The following is an 18,373-nucleotide window of genomic DNA, read 5'->3' on the forward strand; positions in this document are numbered from 1 at the left end:
CCCCAGCCATCCCCTCGGCCACAAGGACAGTGCGTGGGACAGGCCTGTCAGGTCAGGCCAAGAGTGCAGAACACCAATCACGACAGTGGTTCCTGTTTGGCTTCCAACTTCAAAGCTCCCTGCTTTCCTGAACATGCATTCCGAGCTTTATTTTCCAACACTACAAACTCCTCGGCTCCCCAAGAGCACCGAGGGTCAAGCTTTCATCCCAGGCCTGAGGGGATACTCTTGGATTCCTTCCTTTTTTGTTTTCCTTTGGGGAAGTCATAAAAACAGCTTTGATAATTAGTAAACAGCCAACATTTCCTCAGCCCTCATAAAACACAAAGGCGGAGGGAAAACCCAGCTTGGCTTTTAAGTCCCCTGGAGGCTCATGTTCCAGGGGCCACATTCTTCTCCCAGTTTGTTGGAGCAGCCTCAGGAGGTCTGTGCCCATTGCCTCGTGCACAGGTTCATGTTTCTGTCGCCGTGCATGTCAATTCACTGAAGGTGGAAGGGGACTGGCCTGGTGAGTGCCGAGACCAGGGGGAGCCCAGGAAGTCTGCTGGACCTTGTCGAGAGATGTAAGAGCTCAGAACCTGTCTGGGCCTTTCTCCTGGTAAGGTCACTAAATGTCTATGGGAAAGTCTCTGATCCATTTTGAATTACTCTAAAACTCTCCACTCAGCTCCTCAGATAACTCAATGAAATGAAAAATGTTAGCAGCCGACTCTGGTCTGTGATTTCTGGTTGCCAGATGTCACATCACAAGGAAGAACCAACTAATCAGTATGCGTGGCACACCCAGGGGCTCTGCCCGGGCGAGATGCAAACCCACCATAGCCAAATCACACTCCTTTAGCTGAGTCTTTGGCTGGTACCAAGGACAGCATGAAGGGGGTGGGGGGTCAGATTTTCCCTAGACCTCTCCCGGGGGAGAGTTGAGCTCAGCCGGCTCCAAGTGCAGTGTGACTCAAAACACGCGCGATTTCTGGAAGTATTTGACTGCAAATACAAGACAAATACACCAAGGAAGTGCAAAGGTGTAAATCAGTGGTTTGCAAGAGGCAGTGTCTTGCCTGGCGTGGGCGCGACCCTGCATCCCATCACCAGCAAAGCAAAGGAAGACCGGCAACAACCCCAGCCCCGACTCCCCAGGAGGTGTGCAGAGAAAAAGGAGAAGAGCATCATCAATTAAATTAGATGAGACATGACTGGTCAGACTTGCCCACTGCGAACACAGAAGCCGATCGGCTTGTCGGAGCAGCAGATGGACTCTTGAAACTTCAGCTCAGACCCCAGACGTGGCTGGCCAGCACACACAGTCCTCGCTGACAGGCACCGTGAGCTGGGGCTTGTCCCGTGGCCACACTGGCAAGGAGCCGCAGTGCCATATCTTGTCTGCTAACCTGGCTACCCTGGGTCCTAGGGCCACTGGATCCCGAGGTGCACACTTGTTTTGTTCTAGCCCCAGGAAGCCAGGGACAGTGACAATCTGCCATTTTCTACTTCTAAGTGGGAGATGGCTGCTTCCCACAGAGACTCATCAACTGGGGACTTCTCTTAGCACTGGGAAGAGTTGGGAGCAGAAAACAAAGAGAGAGAGAGAGAGAGAGAGAGAGAGAGAGAGAGAGAAACTAGAGCACCGCTGCCCACCACCTGCGCAAGCCCTCTGTGCCCAGCATTAGAGACACCTTACCAGTGAGGACAGTCGCTCTCTCAGGGTGGACCTGACCCACCAAGCCCGCCAAAGGCATCTGTGCTCACAGCTGTCTTGCAAGGTCAGTCCTCCCAGCCATCACCCCGTGAGCATGGCTGCCTCTGGACTCTGGTCATCGGCTGCTTTGGTCACCCCAGGAGCAGGGCTTGGCCACCCTCCCCAGCTCTGGAACAGCTGCTGGGGTTAGAGGTTAGTGCATTCCCGCCTTCTTGAACTGGACCAGAGTCCAGCTGGGAATCAGGGAAGACGAAACCCACCTCTGCACCCTCAGGGTCGCGGGGTCTTCCTCCCCATCCCTCCTCCTAGGGGACGCTTAGCTTCTTGCTCTCCACAGATGTCCTGAGGACCCAGGCGTGGCTCCAGTTGTGTGGCCGTCCACTGCTGTCTCCATGCGGACCTGAGATGGGGCTGTGGCTCACGGGGCTGGGATGTCCTCCCAGGGCTCCTGAGGCAGAGGCTTGGTCCTCCAAGTGACCCAGGCAGGGGGCCTTCAGTGGGCGGAGCCTAGTGGGAGGTGATGAAGTCACCAGGTGCTGTCCAGGGAAGGCCTTGACATGGTCCTCGTGAGACTCTGCTGAGTGCTTGGGAAAGCATTGCCATGAAGGAGCAGGCCTGGCCCCTGCTGGTCTCTGCAGCTCCCTGGCTCCCGTGTCATCTCTCCCTCTCACACACACACTTGCTACGTGCTGCCATTGGCCAAGAGCTGGTGTAGCCAAAGAGGCCCTTGCCAGAGCCACTGCCTTGCTCATTTCCAGCCTCCAAACTGAGCTGAACCTTTTTTACATACATAAAGCACCCATCCTTAGGCATTTTGTTATAGAAATAGAAGAAGGCCTGATACAGATGGAGTACCCTTATCTCCATTTTACAGATGGGGAAAGGGAGTCAGAAGGGACAGAATGACAGCCAGTAAGTGGAGAGTCACTTCCAAGGCCTGAGGCTCTGTGTGATTTGGGCCCATCTCTCCAGGGAGCTCTTTCCCCTAAAAGATGCCCTTTGTTCTGAGTACCTTTTTTCTGACCTTCCACCTGCTGCAGGGACAAGTCTCTAAACCTCCTGAAACTCAGTGCTCCAGATATCCACAGTGGGATGAAAACAGCAGCCACCGCGCCTGTCTATCTTTATTCAGAAGTTCAAAGGAGGCGTTGATTGACATGTGTCTCAGTGGTGTTCAGCTGTGTCTGGGGAGGCTCTCTGGAATTTAGGTGAGTTCCAACCAGCAGAAAGTGCTTTCCCTCCCTCCTCCCAGGGAGCCAGCCGTTCACACAGACTGAGAGCCTGTGTCCACCCCCAAACAGACCTCATGAAGTAGAGAGTTGTAATGATCCTAACGTGATGGCTGCTCACCCAACCTCAGTCCGTGAGCGGCAGATGCTTGCTAGGATTCTGGAGCACCACGGAACTGTAAGGAAATAAAGAAAGAGGATCCTCTTGACCAAAAAGGAGTTCCTAGCAGCTTCTCTCTGGAGTAAGCAATCCATTCCCAGGAAGGGGGAAGGACAGGAGTGTGGCATAGTTCAAGGTCACATCCACACCTTCACATTTGACCGGGCCATGTGCTACCCTCACAAAGAGGTCAATTTATTCCAACAGCAGTTCTCTGCTTCAAATAATGTTTGACTCTAATGGAGTTCTGATGTCAGACTCAGGAAATCCAAACAGATTTTATCTAGTATAAAACTTGATCTTTCAAAACTCCAGGGAATTCCAACTTGCCAACTGCTAATTGATGCAAACTCTCTGCTAAGGAAATATTGATCACATGCCAATAAAACATGGGGTGGCAGAATTACATTTTAAAGCCTGATGCTTTAGTACTCTTGTGTTTATAACAAACAGAGGAGCAAAGCTGTCAGTCTTGCTGGCCAGGCTCAAGGAGCTGGGGTGGCCTTCTAGAAGATTCCCCTTAAGGCAGTGGTTCACAAAGAGGCTTCCAAGTGTTCAGCAATCTCAGATTATCTTCCTCTAGCTGGAAACATTCAGCTTCAGATTTTTACCTAAGTGTTTTGTGGGAGAGGAAAAAATTCCAAGTGTCATTATGACTATCCCCTTGAGGATTCATGAACCGGACAGAATAACAAGACAAATCCGGTAAATGGCTCTGCTTGAAAGAGGAGGGGAGGCAGTGCAGCCGGGGCCTGTGTCGTGCACCAGGAGTGCCAGAGGAGAACTCAGCAACCTGGCTCAACCCAACTGTCCCTCTGAGACTGGCGGAGAGGGGGGTGCCGGGGGGGGGGGGCTCACACTCAAGCCTCTGTGCATGCAGAGCTCATGAGCAGGGGTGGACCCCCATGGAGGTCCACTGGGAGAGTACCAGTGAGGGATTCCGCAAGGATTGACTTCAGATGCACCAGGTAAGGGCCCACTGGTGACCAGAGGCTGGCTGGAGATGTCCAAAACGTGACTCCTCCCTTCCCGTGTGCAGGCTCTGCCTCCAGCCCCAGCGAAGGCCTGGCTGGGGCTGCAGGCCATGTGCATACCCTGAGGCCGGGCAGAGCCCTATGCTGCTGTGCTGCTTCTGACTGTTTGAAAATGCTGCGTGGGGGACTCTGGATGCGCTCCGGGACATGTGCGATCAGCTAACTTTCACCATCATTTTCAAAAACAAACAACACTTCCAAGAGAACCTTTCCAGGTGAAATTACAGGAAGATCGAATTCTGCACAAGTTACAGAAATTAACTTGAATTATAGAAAGATTGGATTTTGCAACTAATGAGAGGAAGGGTGCTGGGCCATGCTCTTGTTCCCGAGGAGGCCTGATGGAGTGGAACTGCTGCAGGTGGTTCAGACATCTCTTCCCTGTTTAAAGGCCTCAGGATTTATTAGAGCTGGTGGACTCCCCCTCCCCGGGCACAGTCCACCCTCCTCAGCTCATAGGGGAGACAACTGCGGTCCCCTCTAGTGGCTTCCGGGGGCTGCAGGCCAGGTGGGGACAGAGCCTAGTGGAGTCTCCCAGCCCTTCCTGCCCACCCAGCCTCCCTTCCCCAGCTGCTTCAAGGAGCCACATGGAGGTCAGCCTCTGTGGCCCTCAGCGCCCGGGAGCCTTCACCAGTGCTGGATGTGAGGGAAGCAAAGGCCCCTCCACTGCCCAGGAGAGCTGCAGGACACCACCCAGCTCCATGGGAGAGGTGAACTTCGAACACCTCGAGTCTCTGAGGTCTTAAGGGCTGCTGCCATCTTCATTACCCGTCCAAATCATGACATCCTCTATGAGACGTCTGTGTGGGGCCCTATGTTGACCCTCTTTCATGAGAACTCAGTTTTCGTAAAGGGTTGAACCCTGTGTCCCTTTGGACACGGATCACATTTCCCAATCTCAGTTATCAGTCTACAGTGGAAGAGAAGCCGCAGGATTCTCCACAATGTAGAAAACAACCCGTGGCTCAACAGGCGGGTGCTGCCAATTGACTTTGCTCATGAAGATCCGAAGCTGGGACTGAATCCAGCCCATCACTCGGTTTGAGTTGTCTCCGCATGAGGTTCCCTTTGCCTGAGATGCCTTTGCCCCTCTTCTCTCCTGGCAAGAGCCCACCAACGTTTCCTGGTCCAACTCAAATGTCAACCCTCCTTTGAAGTCTTGCCCCAGCCGCCCCAGGCAGACCTCAACAGTCCTCCTCTCTGTCCTCCCAAAGGTCAGTGATGACCTCGTGGTTGGCAGACCCAGGGTCTCCAGCCTCCAGTCGTCCAATCTCCTTGGCATACGTTAGCATTGAATGCTCCCTCTTTGTTTAAAAACTCTCTCTTCTTTCAGTTTCCGAGGCTCTGCTCCCGTGGGTTCCCTGCCTGTCTTCCTCGGGACTCCCCGCGGCTCCTCCCGGGCTCCTTCCACAGCATGGAGTCTCCGTGCTGCGGCGCTGACTATACCCTCACTGCACAAAGCAGCTAGGAAATAATCCATGCTCTCCCGGGGCTTCCACAGTCAGCAGTTAGCCAGTGACGTCAAGGGATCTCCTTCCAGCTCGGCTCTCTCTCTGGCTGCAGCCCCATGTTTCCAGCTGTCCAGTGGAAATGCCCCCTGGATAGGCCGGTGCCTTCGTCCCCACCAGCCTGCATGCCCTCCCTCGCTCCTGGCATCCTCTGTAGAGGGCACATACCCACTTCCCCCGCTCCATGTACAAGGTCTCCCCAATTCACCTTAACAGGTGCTTTAGGCAAAGGCAGGAACAAGCATGGGCTTTGGTGCGGAGACTTAATTTCAAAACCGGACTCAACCACTTACTAATTAGATGGTTTGCACCTAGTTACTGAATCTCTCGGGTTTTCATTTCTGATCTGTAAAATAGGGATATTGATTAAATATGCAACACCGGAAATAGCCAGAAGCTCACCAGTTTGGGTCTTTCCTCCCAGCACAACCACACTCCACCACCCTGGAGCACCGTGGGCAGTTCCCAGCTGCATTACCGCAGCGGCCACGTGACGGCCTCCTCCACCTCCCTGCCCCTCCCTGCCCCACCCCATGGGGTTCTTTATTTTATTTTTTCTTTGAAGCACTGCACCCCATGCCTTTCTCAAATCAGTCCCATCGCACCCGGCTGAAAGCTCCGGCTGGACCCCACAGATAACAGCTCCTCATCTAGGCCCTGTTCCTCTTCATTCCCCAACCACCTCCTGTCTGTGCTGGTGACTGCCCTTCTGATTGCAAGGCATGGAAAGTTGCTGCAGCTAGATTCATGAAGGAGACATGTCCTGCGAGTGTCCATAAGTCCAGGACAGGCAAGACCCTGAGCCATGCACACCAGGCCTCTCTGTCCACTGCAAAGCCTCAGACCAACTTCTGGCCCCAAAGTATGGAATTCTGGGGAAATGTAATAAAAGAAACTTTTTGGTCTCTCTACATGTTTGAAATTTAAAAAGGAATTGCCAGGAGTCAGAAATAAGGATTCAAGTTCAGAGCAGTTAATGGGGGAGGAAGCCGGGGGAGTTAAGAGAACACAGGCCTGGGACCAGCCCCCCTGCAGAGACCAGGGAGGACCGGATCTCACTGCAGATCCAGCTCATTTTCACCCAAAATACAGCCTCTCTTTCCATCTTAGCAGAGTCAGTCCTTGTTCCAAGCAACACAACAAATTAAACCAAAAGCAAGCTACACAATGACAGCCTCTCCCACCTTCAGCCTCCTCCTATCTTGCCTCCCGATTCCAGGAGGGAGACGCCTCTGGAAGCTGGCAGGGGGCCTGAGAATCCTTCTCGTCACAGCCACAGGCCTGGGCCCTTCACGCAGCACTCCTGGATCCCTGCCAATCCCTAGCAGGTTGCTCCTGTGACAAGAATGAGGGACGAGAAGGGGAAATATTCAGTTTCAACTTTTAGGTGCAATCTCTTTCTTTCATAATGACTGTCACTAAAGCAAAAGCGACAGATCTCTGGCATTTGCTAATTCTGAGTGATGGCTCCATGGTGTCTGTTGAAATTTCACCTTTACAATTATGATAATTTTTACTTATAAGATTAAAACCCAAAGAAAGTAAAGAATCCCAGTGTACCAAGGGGCCCTCTTGAGAAGGGGAGCCGGGAAGTGGCAGGCTTGAGGTCTCACAGGGAGGAGCAGATAACGGCAGAACCCTGCCCAGGCCTCTCCCCGCTCATCTGACTTCCTCTGCTCCCCCGTGGCTCACGCACGACTTTGCACACCACAGCTCACCCTCAGCCCCGGCCTCAGCCCCTCCTTGCACGCACACTCGCTCCCAGCTCCCCCAGATAAACGGCAAGAGTGTCTTGTTCCTGATTCTAAACCCCTGAGCGACGACTGGCTTGGCTCTCTCATCTTTCAGTCAAGGTCACGAGTCACAGAACTAGCCACAAGCTGGCCGCTTTGACATCAGACAGCCCTGGCACAGTCAGTGTGAGCAAGGGCACAGTGCTGGGGCTCTGCGGCGGCAGGGGCCATGACCGGGATAGGATGGTCATTTTCCAAGCACAGGCTCCATGTGGGGATTCCCGCTCCTCACAGCAGGCCCCGCTGTCCCCCTCACCTCCTCTGTTGGGGAGGGACAGCTCAAACACCTCTGTAAAGCCACCTGGTCCTTGGGCAGCACCTGGTTGCTCCCTGTGGCCCTGTCAACGCTTCAAAGGGTCTTCCTGCAGGACACTCTTGCACGTTGGGTCAGAGCCGTCGGTTTGCTCGTGTGTTCCCTTTCCTAGAGAATGAGTTGTGCCAAGGCACGGGCTGTGCTGAGGCTGTCCTTGTCTTCCCAGGGCCCACAGAGACCCATCACTTGATAAGCCAGCCGACATGCACTGGCTCTGTCCCATCTAGGAGGCACCCGACAGAGGCCCTGTAATGGTCACTCACGGGGTCCCAGTCTGTATCTGGCCTCCTGGATTCACACTTACTAATAAACTTCAGAGACCCACCTGGCAGGTGAGAGGGGTGGGAACATTCGAGAGCTGGTGAAGGGGGCTCCAGCAGGGAAGGAGGTCTCCTCATGCCAGAACACTGTCCACATCCCAGCCATCACCAAGGACACAGCCAGGACCACACCAGCCTCCGTGAGTTCCCGTGGACTCTGCAGGCTGGGGCATGGCTACAACTCTTCCATGCTCCACGTGGCTTCAGAGGTACAGGTAGAGGTGCCCACTCTGAGAATAAGAAATCCGAAAGCTCCAAAATCTGAAACACTTTGACAGCAACCTGATGTCACCAGTGGAAAATTCCACACAATGAAATTTTTTGGCCAGCATAGAATTATTAAAGTTATGGTACAACATTACCTTCAGACTGTGGGCAGAGGGCGTATGTTGTTTAGACTTGGGTCCCATGCCAAAGACACTTCGTTGTGTCTATGCAAATATTCAAAAAAAAAAAAAAAAGAGAGATTTCCAAAGCACTTCTGGCCCCGAGTGTTTTGGGTAAGGGATATTTGGCCTGGGTACATGTCTACGGCTCCCAAGTGCTCAGCCGGGTTCACTCCTCTTGTTCTTTTCCTGCAATCTGCGTCCTCGCTGAGAAAGAATGGTGGCCCCTGGGCTTTGAAGTTCCATCTGAGGCCCTCTCTGGGGACCAGCTGCACATGTCCCGAGGGCCCTGGCACGGACTGCCAGACGGAGGGCTCTGATCCACCCTGCAGGCTGATTCCATTGTCCTGGAGCAGGGCCACCCCTGCACAGGAAGCCCTGTGGATCACGCTGCTCTGAGGGCAGAGACCTTGCAAAGTCCTTCCTATGACTGATAAACACTGTTTGGTTTGGATCAAGAGGAAAAATAAGGCACTTGGGATAATAGAGGCGGATGGGAAAACACTCGGGACTCCAAAACGAGAGCAGAAGGAGGCTCTTGCTTTGAACGCTCCTGTGGTAACTGACGAGGAACAATCGCGCTGGTCAGAGGAGCTTCCTTCCACCCAGCTGCAGTCAAAGCCCAGGGTTCACGGAGGCCAGAGAACTGGCAGGAGCTGTGTTTTGGCTTGGGGAGAACAAACGGGCTGGTGCAGGAAGCCAGGCCCCCTTCAAAGGACAAGACCTCAGGGCTCCGATGACTTCACTGCAGCGGCTAGCAAGGAGAGGGGTCCCTCATGTGGCACAGTGACCCTGGGCAGCTCAGAGGAAGAAAAGGCAGATGGCCAGGCTTTGTCAAAGCGGAGGCTCCCTCTAGACAATGCCGTGGTAGCACCTGTGTCTTCCTGGTGGCAGGTGGTGGCTGTGTCCCCCTTCTCCAGGGTGTTGGGACAAAACATCTGTGTCTGATGAGTTAACTTAGGGACACTGCAGGGGACACAGAGCTGCATGGTGAGGGGACTTTGGAGACTGTGAGGAGCAGGGAGGAGGGGGCTGGGCCAGGGGAAGCCATGGGCCAACACAGACCTTTGGGGGAGCTATGCTTAGGAGGTATGAGTTGGGCCTTTTCTCCTCCATCTAAGAAACTGTGCTGTAGGTTTGGGCAAAATCTGTCCTTCCGCCTGTACACTGGGACGGCATTTGTTTTGTGGGATGCCGACTGGGGACTCTGGTGGGTGTGGAGTGGGAGCTGAGCTGTCTGTGGCCTGCCCAGCTGGGTTAGGCTGGAAATAAATTGTTTCTGTGGAATTTCTCATGCCAGGATCCCAGGCTTTGGACGAAAGTGCCAACTTGGCATGAATAAAGGAAAATAACTTCTTCCCTTATCTCTGCTCCCAGAGCTCTGTAACTGCCACTGCAGCCAGATGATGTATTCATATTTAATGTGCCACAGTCCTTATTGAGAAATTGGGTGCTTTGTTTTTCACGGTGGCAGACTCATTTGGGAAGAATAGACCTGAATAAAAGAGAAGTTGCTAGGCAAGGCCTCGGAGAAAAAAAACAAAACAGCCTTTTTATGCCCCAAGGCCTAGGCCCATTGAAAATCCGGCAGCCCAGCTGTGAGAGCAGGGCACAGTGGACTGCAGGAGGGCTAAGAACGGAGGCAGACAGTGTGGGCTCCTGAGTCCAGGGCTCAGCGCGGGCTGCACCCCGGGCTGGGAGGGGCCTTGCTTGCGACAGTGATATGGGATCTTGTGAAGCCTGGGCTACAGGAGGCAGGCTCGGCCAGGCCTCGCTGGGCAAACTGCACAGCAGCCCCCTTGTCTGCAGGGCATGCATTCCCAGAACCCAGTGGACACCAGAACCCACAAAGAGAACCAAACCCTATGCAGACTGTGCTTCTACTGTATGCATGGGCCTGCGAGTCAGGCGCAGTAGGAGGTCAGCAATAATAACCCATAGCCAGTAGGCACTACCACAGTGATACAGGGCAATGCAAGTCCATGAGCAGAGACAGCAGAACCCGCGTCCCCCGCTGTCCCATCCTGCTGTGGATCTCCCCAACCTTAGCACACAATTTGCTCTCTTATAAAATAAGTCAAGAACGTTCAACTTTCACTTAAAGGAAACATTTTCAGTTTCTCTTTGGCACAAATTGTCAGCATCACTACTCTTAAGCTTTGGGGTCATGATGAAGTAAAATAGGGTTACTTGAATGCAAGTATGGGGGGCCACCACTCTTTTTGAAAACCAAGCCCTGTGACTGACGGTCAGGAGGGACACTCAGTGTGAACATGATGAAGACAAGGGACAGTTCACGCCCCAGCGGGAGGGAGCAGGATGCTGGAGGCTTCATCACCACACTCACATGTAGGTGTTTCTAGTGGCACCATTTAAAACTTAGGCATTGCTTCTTTCTGGAATTTTCCATCGGATGCATTTAGAGTTTGGGTGACCATCAGCAACCGAAACCTCAGAAAGTGAGATCTTGGAGACTCCAGAACTCAGAGTGACCAGGCTGAAGTGAGCAGGTCCACTCTTGTGTGCCTTGTCCACCCCAGAGGCTGTGCCTGTGGTTACGCCTTCCACGGCTCTAGGAGGAGAAAGGGGTATAGACCTGCACTGCCCAACGTGGCACCAGCCAGCTGTGGCTGATTACGCTTAAATTCAATAACATTGAGTACAATGATAATTCAGGTCCCCCGTCTCAGGAGGCCAGTGGCTGTCACAGAGGACAGTGCAGATGTGGGGTACTTCCATCTCCACAGTAAGTTCTAGTGGACAGAGCAGGTCTGAGGGGCCACTGGGGCTTTGCAGCCACTCTGGATGGTGGCCACCATGCCAATTTGCTCCCAGGCCCTTGACCTTCACGTCGTGGGCCGTGGAGGGGTCCCCCCTGGCCTAGCCAGGAGCGTCCCAAGGACTCTCGCCTTCAAATGGGTCAGGAAGCTTGGCAAGCTTTCCCAGAGGGTGAGCCATCGGATGGCCCGCACACGTGTCCACTCCTTGCACAATCTAAGGGTGGAGAGAGAGGACAGGGAGGGGAAAGAGGCCTGAAAATGACTGAGGTGGAGTTTTTCTTTAAGTTTGTAGAGTAGGAAATGAAGTCATATTTTATTTAATTTAGAAAAAATAAAGAAATAGAGCATTTTTTTCCACTTCAGTGGCTCTTGGGCAATTTCATTTGTTGCGTGGTCTGTCTTGTGAAAGCAGATGAGGAACAGCAAACATGTCCCTAAGGCTTGGTGCTGGAAGCCAAGTGACAAACCACAGACCTCCAGGCCACCCCCCTGCCAGGCAACGCCCTGTTGTCCCTCTTGGAGGGTCGTGCAGAAGGGGAAAGCAGCGATTTCTAAATCCAGTGCGTCTGAGATCTGCCTCAGGAACAAAGCAGGGTCCCCAACAGGGATGGGGTGGGGCAGCCTGAGGGGCTGGAGAGGGTGTTGGCTGAGGGTCCAAAAAGGGGGAGGCAGGACACAGCCTTGGCCCCGGGCCGTGGTACGGTGGGTGGGGAGCAGTTCAGGTTGTCAGAGCTGGAAAACCAGGAAATATTCAGGAGTCATGTGCAGGCCAGGGCACCTGTCCTGCTGAATTCTGTGCTGTGTGCCAGGACCTTGGGGACAGGAGCCCTGTGTGGCGGGCACAGCTGCAGCAAGGCCAGGGCAGGTCCTTGGTCTCCCAGAGCCTCTCTTTCCCCTTCTTGACCAACGGAAAGATGGTGCCACATCCCACTGTGACAAAGACTAGAAAACCTCTGATGTGCCTGCGGTCTGTCTTTTTTCCACCAGAGATTTACACTTCACCGTCTGTAAGACCAAGCCAGAGCCCAGAACCTTCACAAAGCTCCCGAAGTCTTCTTGGGCCCTTTAAAAACTTATTTGGATTTTGTAACATTAGGGTCTGGCTTTCTAATTCTCTCACAATTACATTATCACATTACATTTATTATCGTCTTTCTCCTTTATAAGCACCCCATTTGAGTGTGCGCAGATCTCTCTCTTTGTATATATAAGTCTACTGACCCGGTTTCCCCCTTGTGAATTTTAGACGATCGTATGTAGCGCCTCGTGAAGACCGGCAACAGGTTCTCAAGGAATTATTCTATGAATTCAGACAGACTAGAGGCCAGCGCTAGCCAAGTGTGAAGTCCACAGGGCACTGCTAGTCATCTGAGGTCAGCCTCCAACAGCCCCTCGGCCTCTCCCACGTCAGACACACCAACGTGAGGGGTCGTCAGGCTGGCACGTGGTGGCACTGGCAGGTCCTCTTCTCCACGCCTCGTAGCCGAGAGCCTTGGTGTTGTCTACACTGAAGGGGGCTGACTGGATGTGGAGTCAGAGGGAGGGTTGGTTCAAAAGAGGGCCCATCGATTCTAAATAATTTGTAAATACAGACAACTGCCTCCATTCCACCCCAGTGAAGTCAGCCCTGGCATTTATTCAACCCTCGAAGCAGAACATGTGGCCTCGATGTGTTACCAATTAGGTGTCCATTACTACCAGGCGTCAGGAACTTATCTTGCCCTGGAGACAGGAATGAACCCATATTTTAAACCACACTCAGGAAGAACACAGGAGAGGAAGTGGACGGGCTCGCTGTCCCTAGACAGGAGGAGACCTACTTCACTTCAGACCGGAAGGGTGGCCACGGGAGGGCTCAGGGACAGGGAAGGGGTGTGGGGTGGGCAGATGGCCAGCCACAAGCTAGAGTGGCCCGGCACCATCCCTGACTGCCAGGTGAAGGGTGAGCCCTAGTTTAAAGAAAGCTGGGACATTCGGGCAGTGGGGAGGTGTGTCCCAGGAGGCTGGCCGACAGTCAAGAGGACATAGGACGGTGACCTGCCAGGTCCCCTGGGTCTGGGTTGCTAGCTTTGAGTGTCCTCATGGATAGCAGGGTCCTGCCTGTTTGGTCTTCCTCCCCGCTTTTTCGATGGAGGGATGCTGTTCAAGGTCAGCCTGACATTAAAACACCTAGCACTCGTGGTTTGTACAGGAGGCAGGTCATTCCAGCCACCTCTGCTGGGAAGACAGTGCTTACCCGAGGCATCTATTCCCAGCTCGCCGGCCCTGACTACACTAAGAATTGTGTGATGCCCTGGCCTGGGACACACGTGTGTGCACGCACACACACACACTCACACACACACACTCACACACACACTCATACACTTACACACATTCATACATACACACTCATACACTTACACACTTACACACTCACACACTCATACATACACACTCATACAGTTACACACTCACACACACTCATACAGTTACACACTCACACACTCATACACTTACACACTTACACACTCACACATACATACACACTCATACAGTTACACACTCACACACTCATACAGTTACACACTCACACACTCACACTCATACATACACACTCACACACACATACACTCACACACACATACATACACACTCATACAGTTACACACTCACACACTCATACACTCACACACTCACACACACTCATACACACACACACTCATACATACACACTCATACAGTTACACACACACTCATACAGTTACTCACACACACTCATACAGTTACACACTCACACACACACACACTCACACACTCACACACACTCATACATACACACTCATACAGTTACACACTCACACACACTCATACACTTACATACTCACACACACTCATACATACACACTCATACACTTACACACTCACACACACTCATACACTTACACACACACTCATACACTTACATACTCACACTCATACATACACACTCATACAGTTACACACTCACACACACTCATACATACACACTCATACAGTTACACACTCACACACTCATACACTTACACACTCACACACACTCATACATACACACTCATACAGTTACACACTCACACACTCATACACTTACACACTCACACACATACATACACACTCATACAGTTACACACTCACACACACTCATACACTTACATACTCACACACACTCACACACTCATACACTTACACACTCACACACGCTCATACACTTACACACTCACACACACTCATACACTTACACACTCACACACACTCATACACTTACACACACACACTCACACTCATACATACACACTCATACAGTTACACACTCACACTCACACACACTCATACACTTACACACTCACACACACTCACACACTTACACACTCACACACGCTCATACACTTATACACACACACTCACACACACTCATACACACACTCACACACACACACTCAGGCCCACCACTGGAGTGAAGACTTCATGGCGTCACACTGAGCCTCATCACAGGATAGGAGAGCCACTCAGCTGTTGTCTGCTTGTTCATTTACACAGTCGCCACATTCTTGATGTCTTGTCACCCTCCTGCAGTGTGGGATCTGTAACTTGGAAACCCATGGGACAAGAAGAGCACCCTTCAGCTCCTCTCAGACCTCCTGAGCTCATGGGCCACTCAGAGGCTCATAAATGGGCCAGACCTACTCAGCCCGGCGATCTGGCCTGGCCCGACTGCATGTCCCCACTGCCACTGCAACCTGGGCTCCTCTGGGCGCCTCTCCTGGTGGGAGCCCATGGAGAAGGCACTTCCTCCACACACATGCTGCTCCTGCTCAGGAAGAACAAGGACCCTCCTGTGAGCGGCGGACTCCCAGCTCTGGGTGGCGAAGAGCTCACGCGGCCCAGCGGTACAGAACGCGACGTACCCACTTCCCTCCTCCAGGGGCCTTGAAACTCCCCATTCTGGGCATGATGTTCAAGCCAAGTTTGCAAATGCCACGAAATAACCCAAATATACACAACAAAACACACCGTAGCAAACAGACAGTCAATGAGGTGGGTGGGCATGTCAGACCAAACTCAACTGAAAGGCAAGTTAAAAACTCTTAGTCTTTTTTTTATTTATGCACTTATGTTTTAGAAAAATAAATATGTATAAAAAAGGCACAATATGTTATAGCTCACACCCACCCAATTTCCAATATTCAGTTACGCAGAGCAGTATTCACAAGAAAAACCTTCACACAGAAGGTGAAGAGATGCCAAATTTTACAGTGAATTAGTGAAAGACAGAATCAATGAACCAGTATTTTTCAGAAATATTTTCATTTAATAAGGACAGAAGCTAAGATGATTTCACTTAGTATAAAGTAGGAAGTAAATTTAAAAGTATTCTATTCAGGAGAACAAGGGAAAGAGAAGCAGCATTTATTGAAAAACTATCAGATGATAATTTCATATTTATTGCCCACAGATGTCTAATAAACCGAGTAGAATTTTCCCCTCCTAAAGATGAGGAATCAAAGGCTCAGGGCTTGTTCTCACCATCAGTGAGTGGTGGGGTCAGAATAAGACCCAACACTTCACAGGTTCAAAGCCTGAACTTCAAAACCGTTTAGTGAATACAAAAACAGTCCTAAAATTCACATGGGAACAAGAAAGACCCTGAGTAGCAAAATAGTATTGAGCAAGAAAAACAAAGCTAGAGGCCTCACATTTCCTGATTTCAAAATATATCCCAAGGCTGCAGTAACGAGACGGGAATGGTGTTGGCGTCAACAGACAGAGGCCACCGAAGCAGAGCAAAGAGCCCGGGAGCGGCCCAAGACCCACAGCCTGTCGCTCTCCAACAGGACGCCAAGCACACGCCCTGATGGGGCGACGGCTGCCATATGGTCCTGGGGAGACCTGAGAGCCACTGGCCAAAGAAGAGCAGCAGGCTCCAGCCTCACACCAAGTGCAAGGATCAGCTCCGAGGGCACGAGGACAGGCCCAGGAGTCCGGGGACATGAAACCCCAAGAGGAAAACCCAGGGAAACTCCTTGACATGGGTCTGGGAAGTGAGTTGAGGATATGTCCCCAAAGCACAGGCCACAACCACAAAGGTCCCAAGTGAGAGTCCTTCAAGCAGAAGAGCTTCCGCATGGCACAGGGAGCAGCAGAGTGGACAAGGCTCCCAAAGGGGAAATACTGGTGAGCCCTGTGTCTGATCAGGGGTCTGTACAGTTACTACCCCAAATAGGCGAGGAACCCCACCGACACTATAGGAAAAAGCAAGGCCTTTAAAATGGGCTAAGGACTGCACAGATACCACTCCAACATGGCCTTCAAATGGCCAGCGGATGTATGAAGAGGTGCTCAACATCTCTAGTCATCAGGGAAATGCAAATCCGAATCCACAATGAGACACAAGGTCACATCTGTCAGCATGACTATTATCAAAAGGACAAAAGGTAAATTGTGGGTGAGGAAGTAGACGAAAAGAACCCCCCCCCCCCCGTGCACCGTTGGTAGGGTGTAAATAGGTGAACCCGTTACGAAACACCACATAAGAGTCTCTTCAAAAACGAAGACAGAGCTACCACAGGCTTTAGCAATCCCTCCGCCGGAGGCAGAGCCAAAGAGAACGGAAACCACATCTCAAGAGGTACCCTGCACTCCTGTGGCCACTGTGGCCCTCATCACAATGGCCAGGCCATGGAGACAGTGTCTACCAATGGACGAATGGCCAGAGAAGATGTGGTCTGGGCGTGTACAGTGGAACACTATCCCGTGGTGTTAGTCAGCTTGTTCACTGCTGTGACTAGAAGATCTGCCAGAACAATTGTACACGAGGAATAAAGGGCTCACGGGTGAGGCTGAACATCATGGCGGGAGAAGGTGGCAGAGAGAAGCAGCTCATATGGTGATCAGAAAGCCAAGAGAGAGAGAGAGAGAGAGAGAGAGAGAGAGAGAGAGAGAGAGAGAGAGAGAGAGAGAGAGGTCTCCACCTGCCAGATATAAATATATAACCCCAAAGCCACAATCCCCATCAGGATTAATTCACCCATGAGGTTAAAACTCTCACAACCCAATCGTTTCCTCCTCTGAACCTTCTTGAACGTCTCACATGTGAGCTTTTGGGGACACCTCACATCCACACCATAACACTTGCTTCGGAAAGAAGGGAATCCTGAGGCTGGGGCTGGGGCTCAATGGCAGAGCTCTTGCCTGACACGTGGGAGGCCCTGGGTTCGATCCTCAGCACTGCATATAAATAAACAAATAAAATAAAAGATCCATTTACCACTAAAAAAAAAAAGAAAGAAAGAAAGAAAGAAAGAAAGAAGGGAATCCCATCATTTCCAATGACCCTGAAGAATCCAGAAGACTCTGCGTGAAATCAGCCGGACACAGAAACACACATACCACCCGATCTCACTTACACATGGGAGCTGATGAAATCTAATCCTCGGAGGTGGGGTGGATACGGGATTGCCAAGGGCTGGGGGAGGGGACGCGGGGAGACACGGTGAAGTTTTATTCATGCAGGGGAACGTTCTGGAGACCAACCGTACAGCCTGGTGACCGTACTAACGCTGTACACGATGTTGGAAGGGTCGATCTTAAATGTTCTCACACTGAAAAAGAATAGGATCACAACTATGCGAGGTGACGGAAGTGTTGATCACCTTGATTGTGTCAATCGTTTCACAACAACTTTGTCATGTATACCTCGTGGAAGCTGGGGACACTGTCACGGCACCACGTGGTGTGGTTTCCAAGAAGGCCACATGTCGTCCGCTAATCTTTTGGTTGCTATTTCTCTCCAGGTGTTTATAAATTTTACTCCATAGATGAAAAATTCTGCTCCTTTCATGTCAGTGATATAAAATCAATCCAAGGGCATCAAAAATGTCCCCGAGAACCCTCACACCCTCACCTTCTGCTGAGAGCCACTCAGGGTCCCCACGTGGCAGGGCCCTGACTGGGTGGTCCCTCCGGCCTGGGTGTCCTCCAGCCTCCAGTGGCCCCAGAGGGTGCCTGGAGCCTGCCCTCTCTCCCCAGCTCTCCTGCACCTGCTTTCTCGCCGACCCACACCTTGGCCAGGCAGACCAAGGCGATCCATTCCCAGAGGCAGTTCCTGTGTCTGAAATCTGTCTCTTTCCCACGAACCC

General features: G+C 51.9%; 1 long non-coding RNA gene across 10 annotated transcripts in view; it reads right to left on the reverse strand.

The window, feature by feature from the left end:
• The window catches only part of LOC120884633 (uncharacterized), a 55,894-nt gene that overhangs the window by 35,216 nt on the left and 2,305 nt on the right, over nucleotides 1-18,373 (reverse strand). For 6 of the 10 annotated variants that reach the window (XR_013429834.1, XR_013429842.1, XR_013429838.1 and 3 more), the window contains exons 1-3: nucleotides 8,416-8,822; nucleotides 8,059-8,283; nucleotides 6,812-6,962 (exon numbers count right to left, since the gene is read on the reverse strand). The exons of 1 other annotated variant lie outside the window; for it this stretch is intronic. This is a non-coding gene — a long non-coding RNA (uncharacterized LOC120884633). 3 more of the 10 variants (XR_013429836.1, XR_013429835.1, XR_013429840.1) reach the window with 3 other exon arrangements.

The sequence above is a fragment of the Ictidomys tridecemlineatus genome, chromosome 13 (assembly GCF_052094955.1).
Source record: "Ictidomys tridecemlineatus isolate mIctTri1 chromosome 13, mIctTri1.hap1, whole genome shotgun sequence".
In the NCBI taxonomy this organism is placed as follows: domain Eukaryota; kingdom Metazoa; phylum Chordata; class Mammalia; order Rodentia; family Sciuridae; genus Ictidomys; species Ictidomys tridecemlineatus.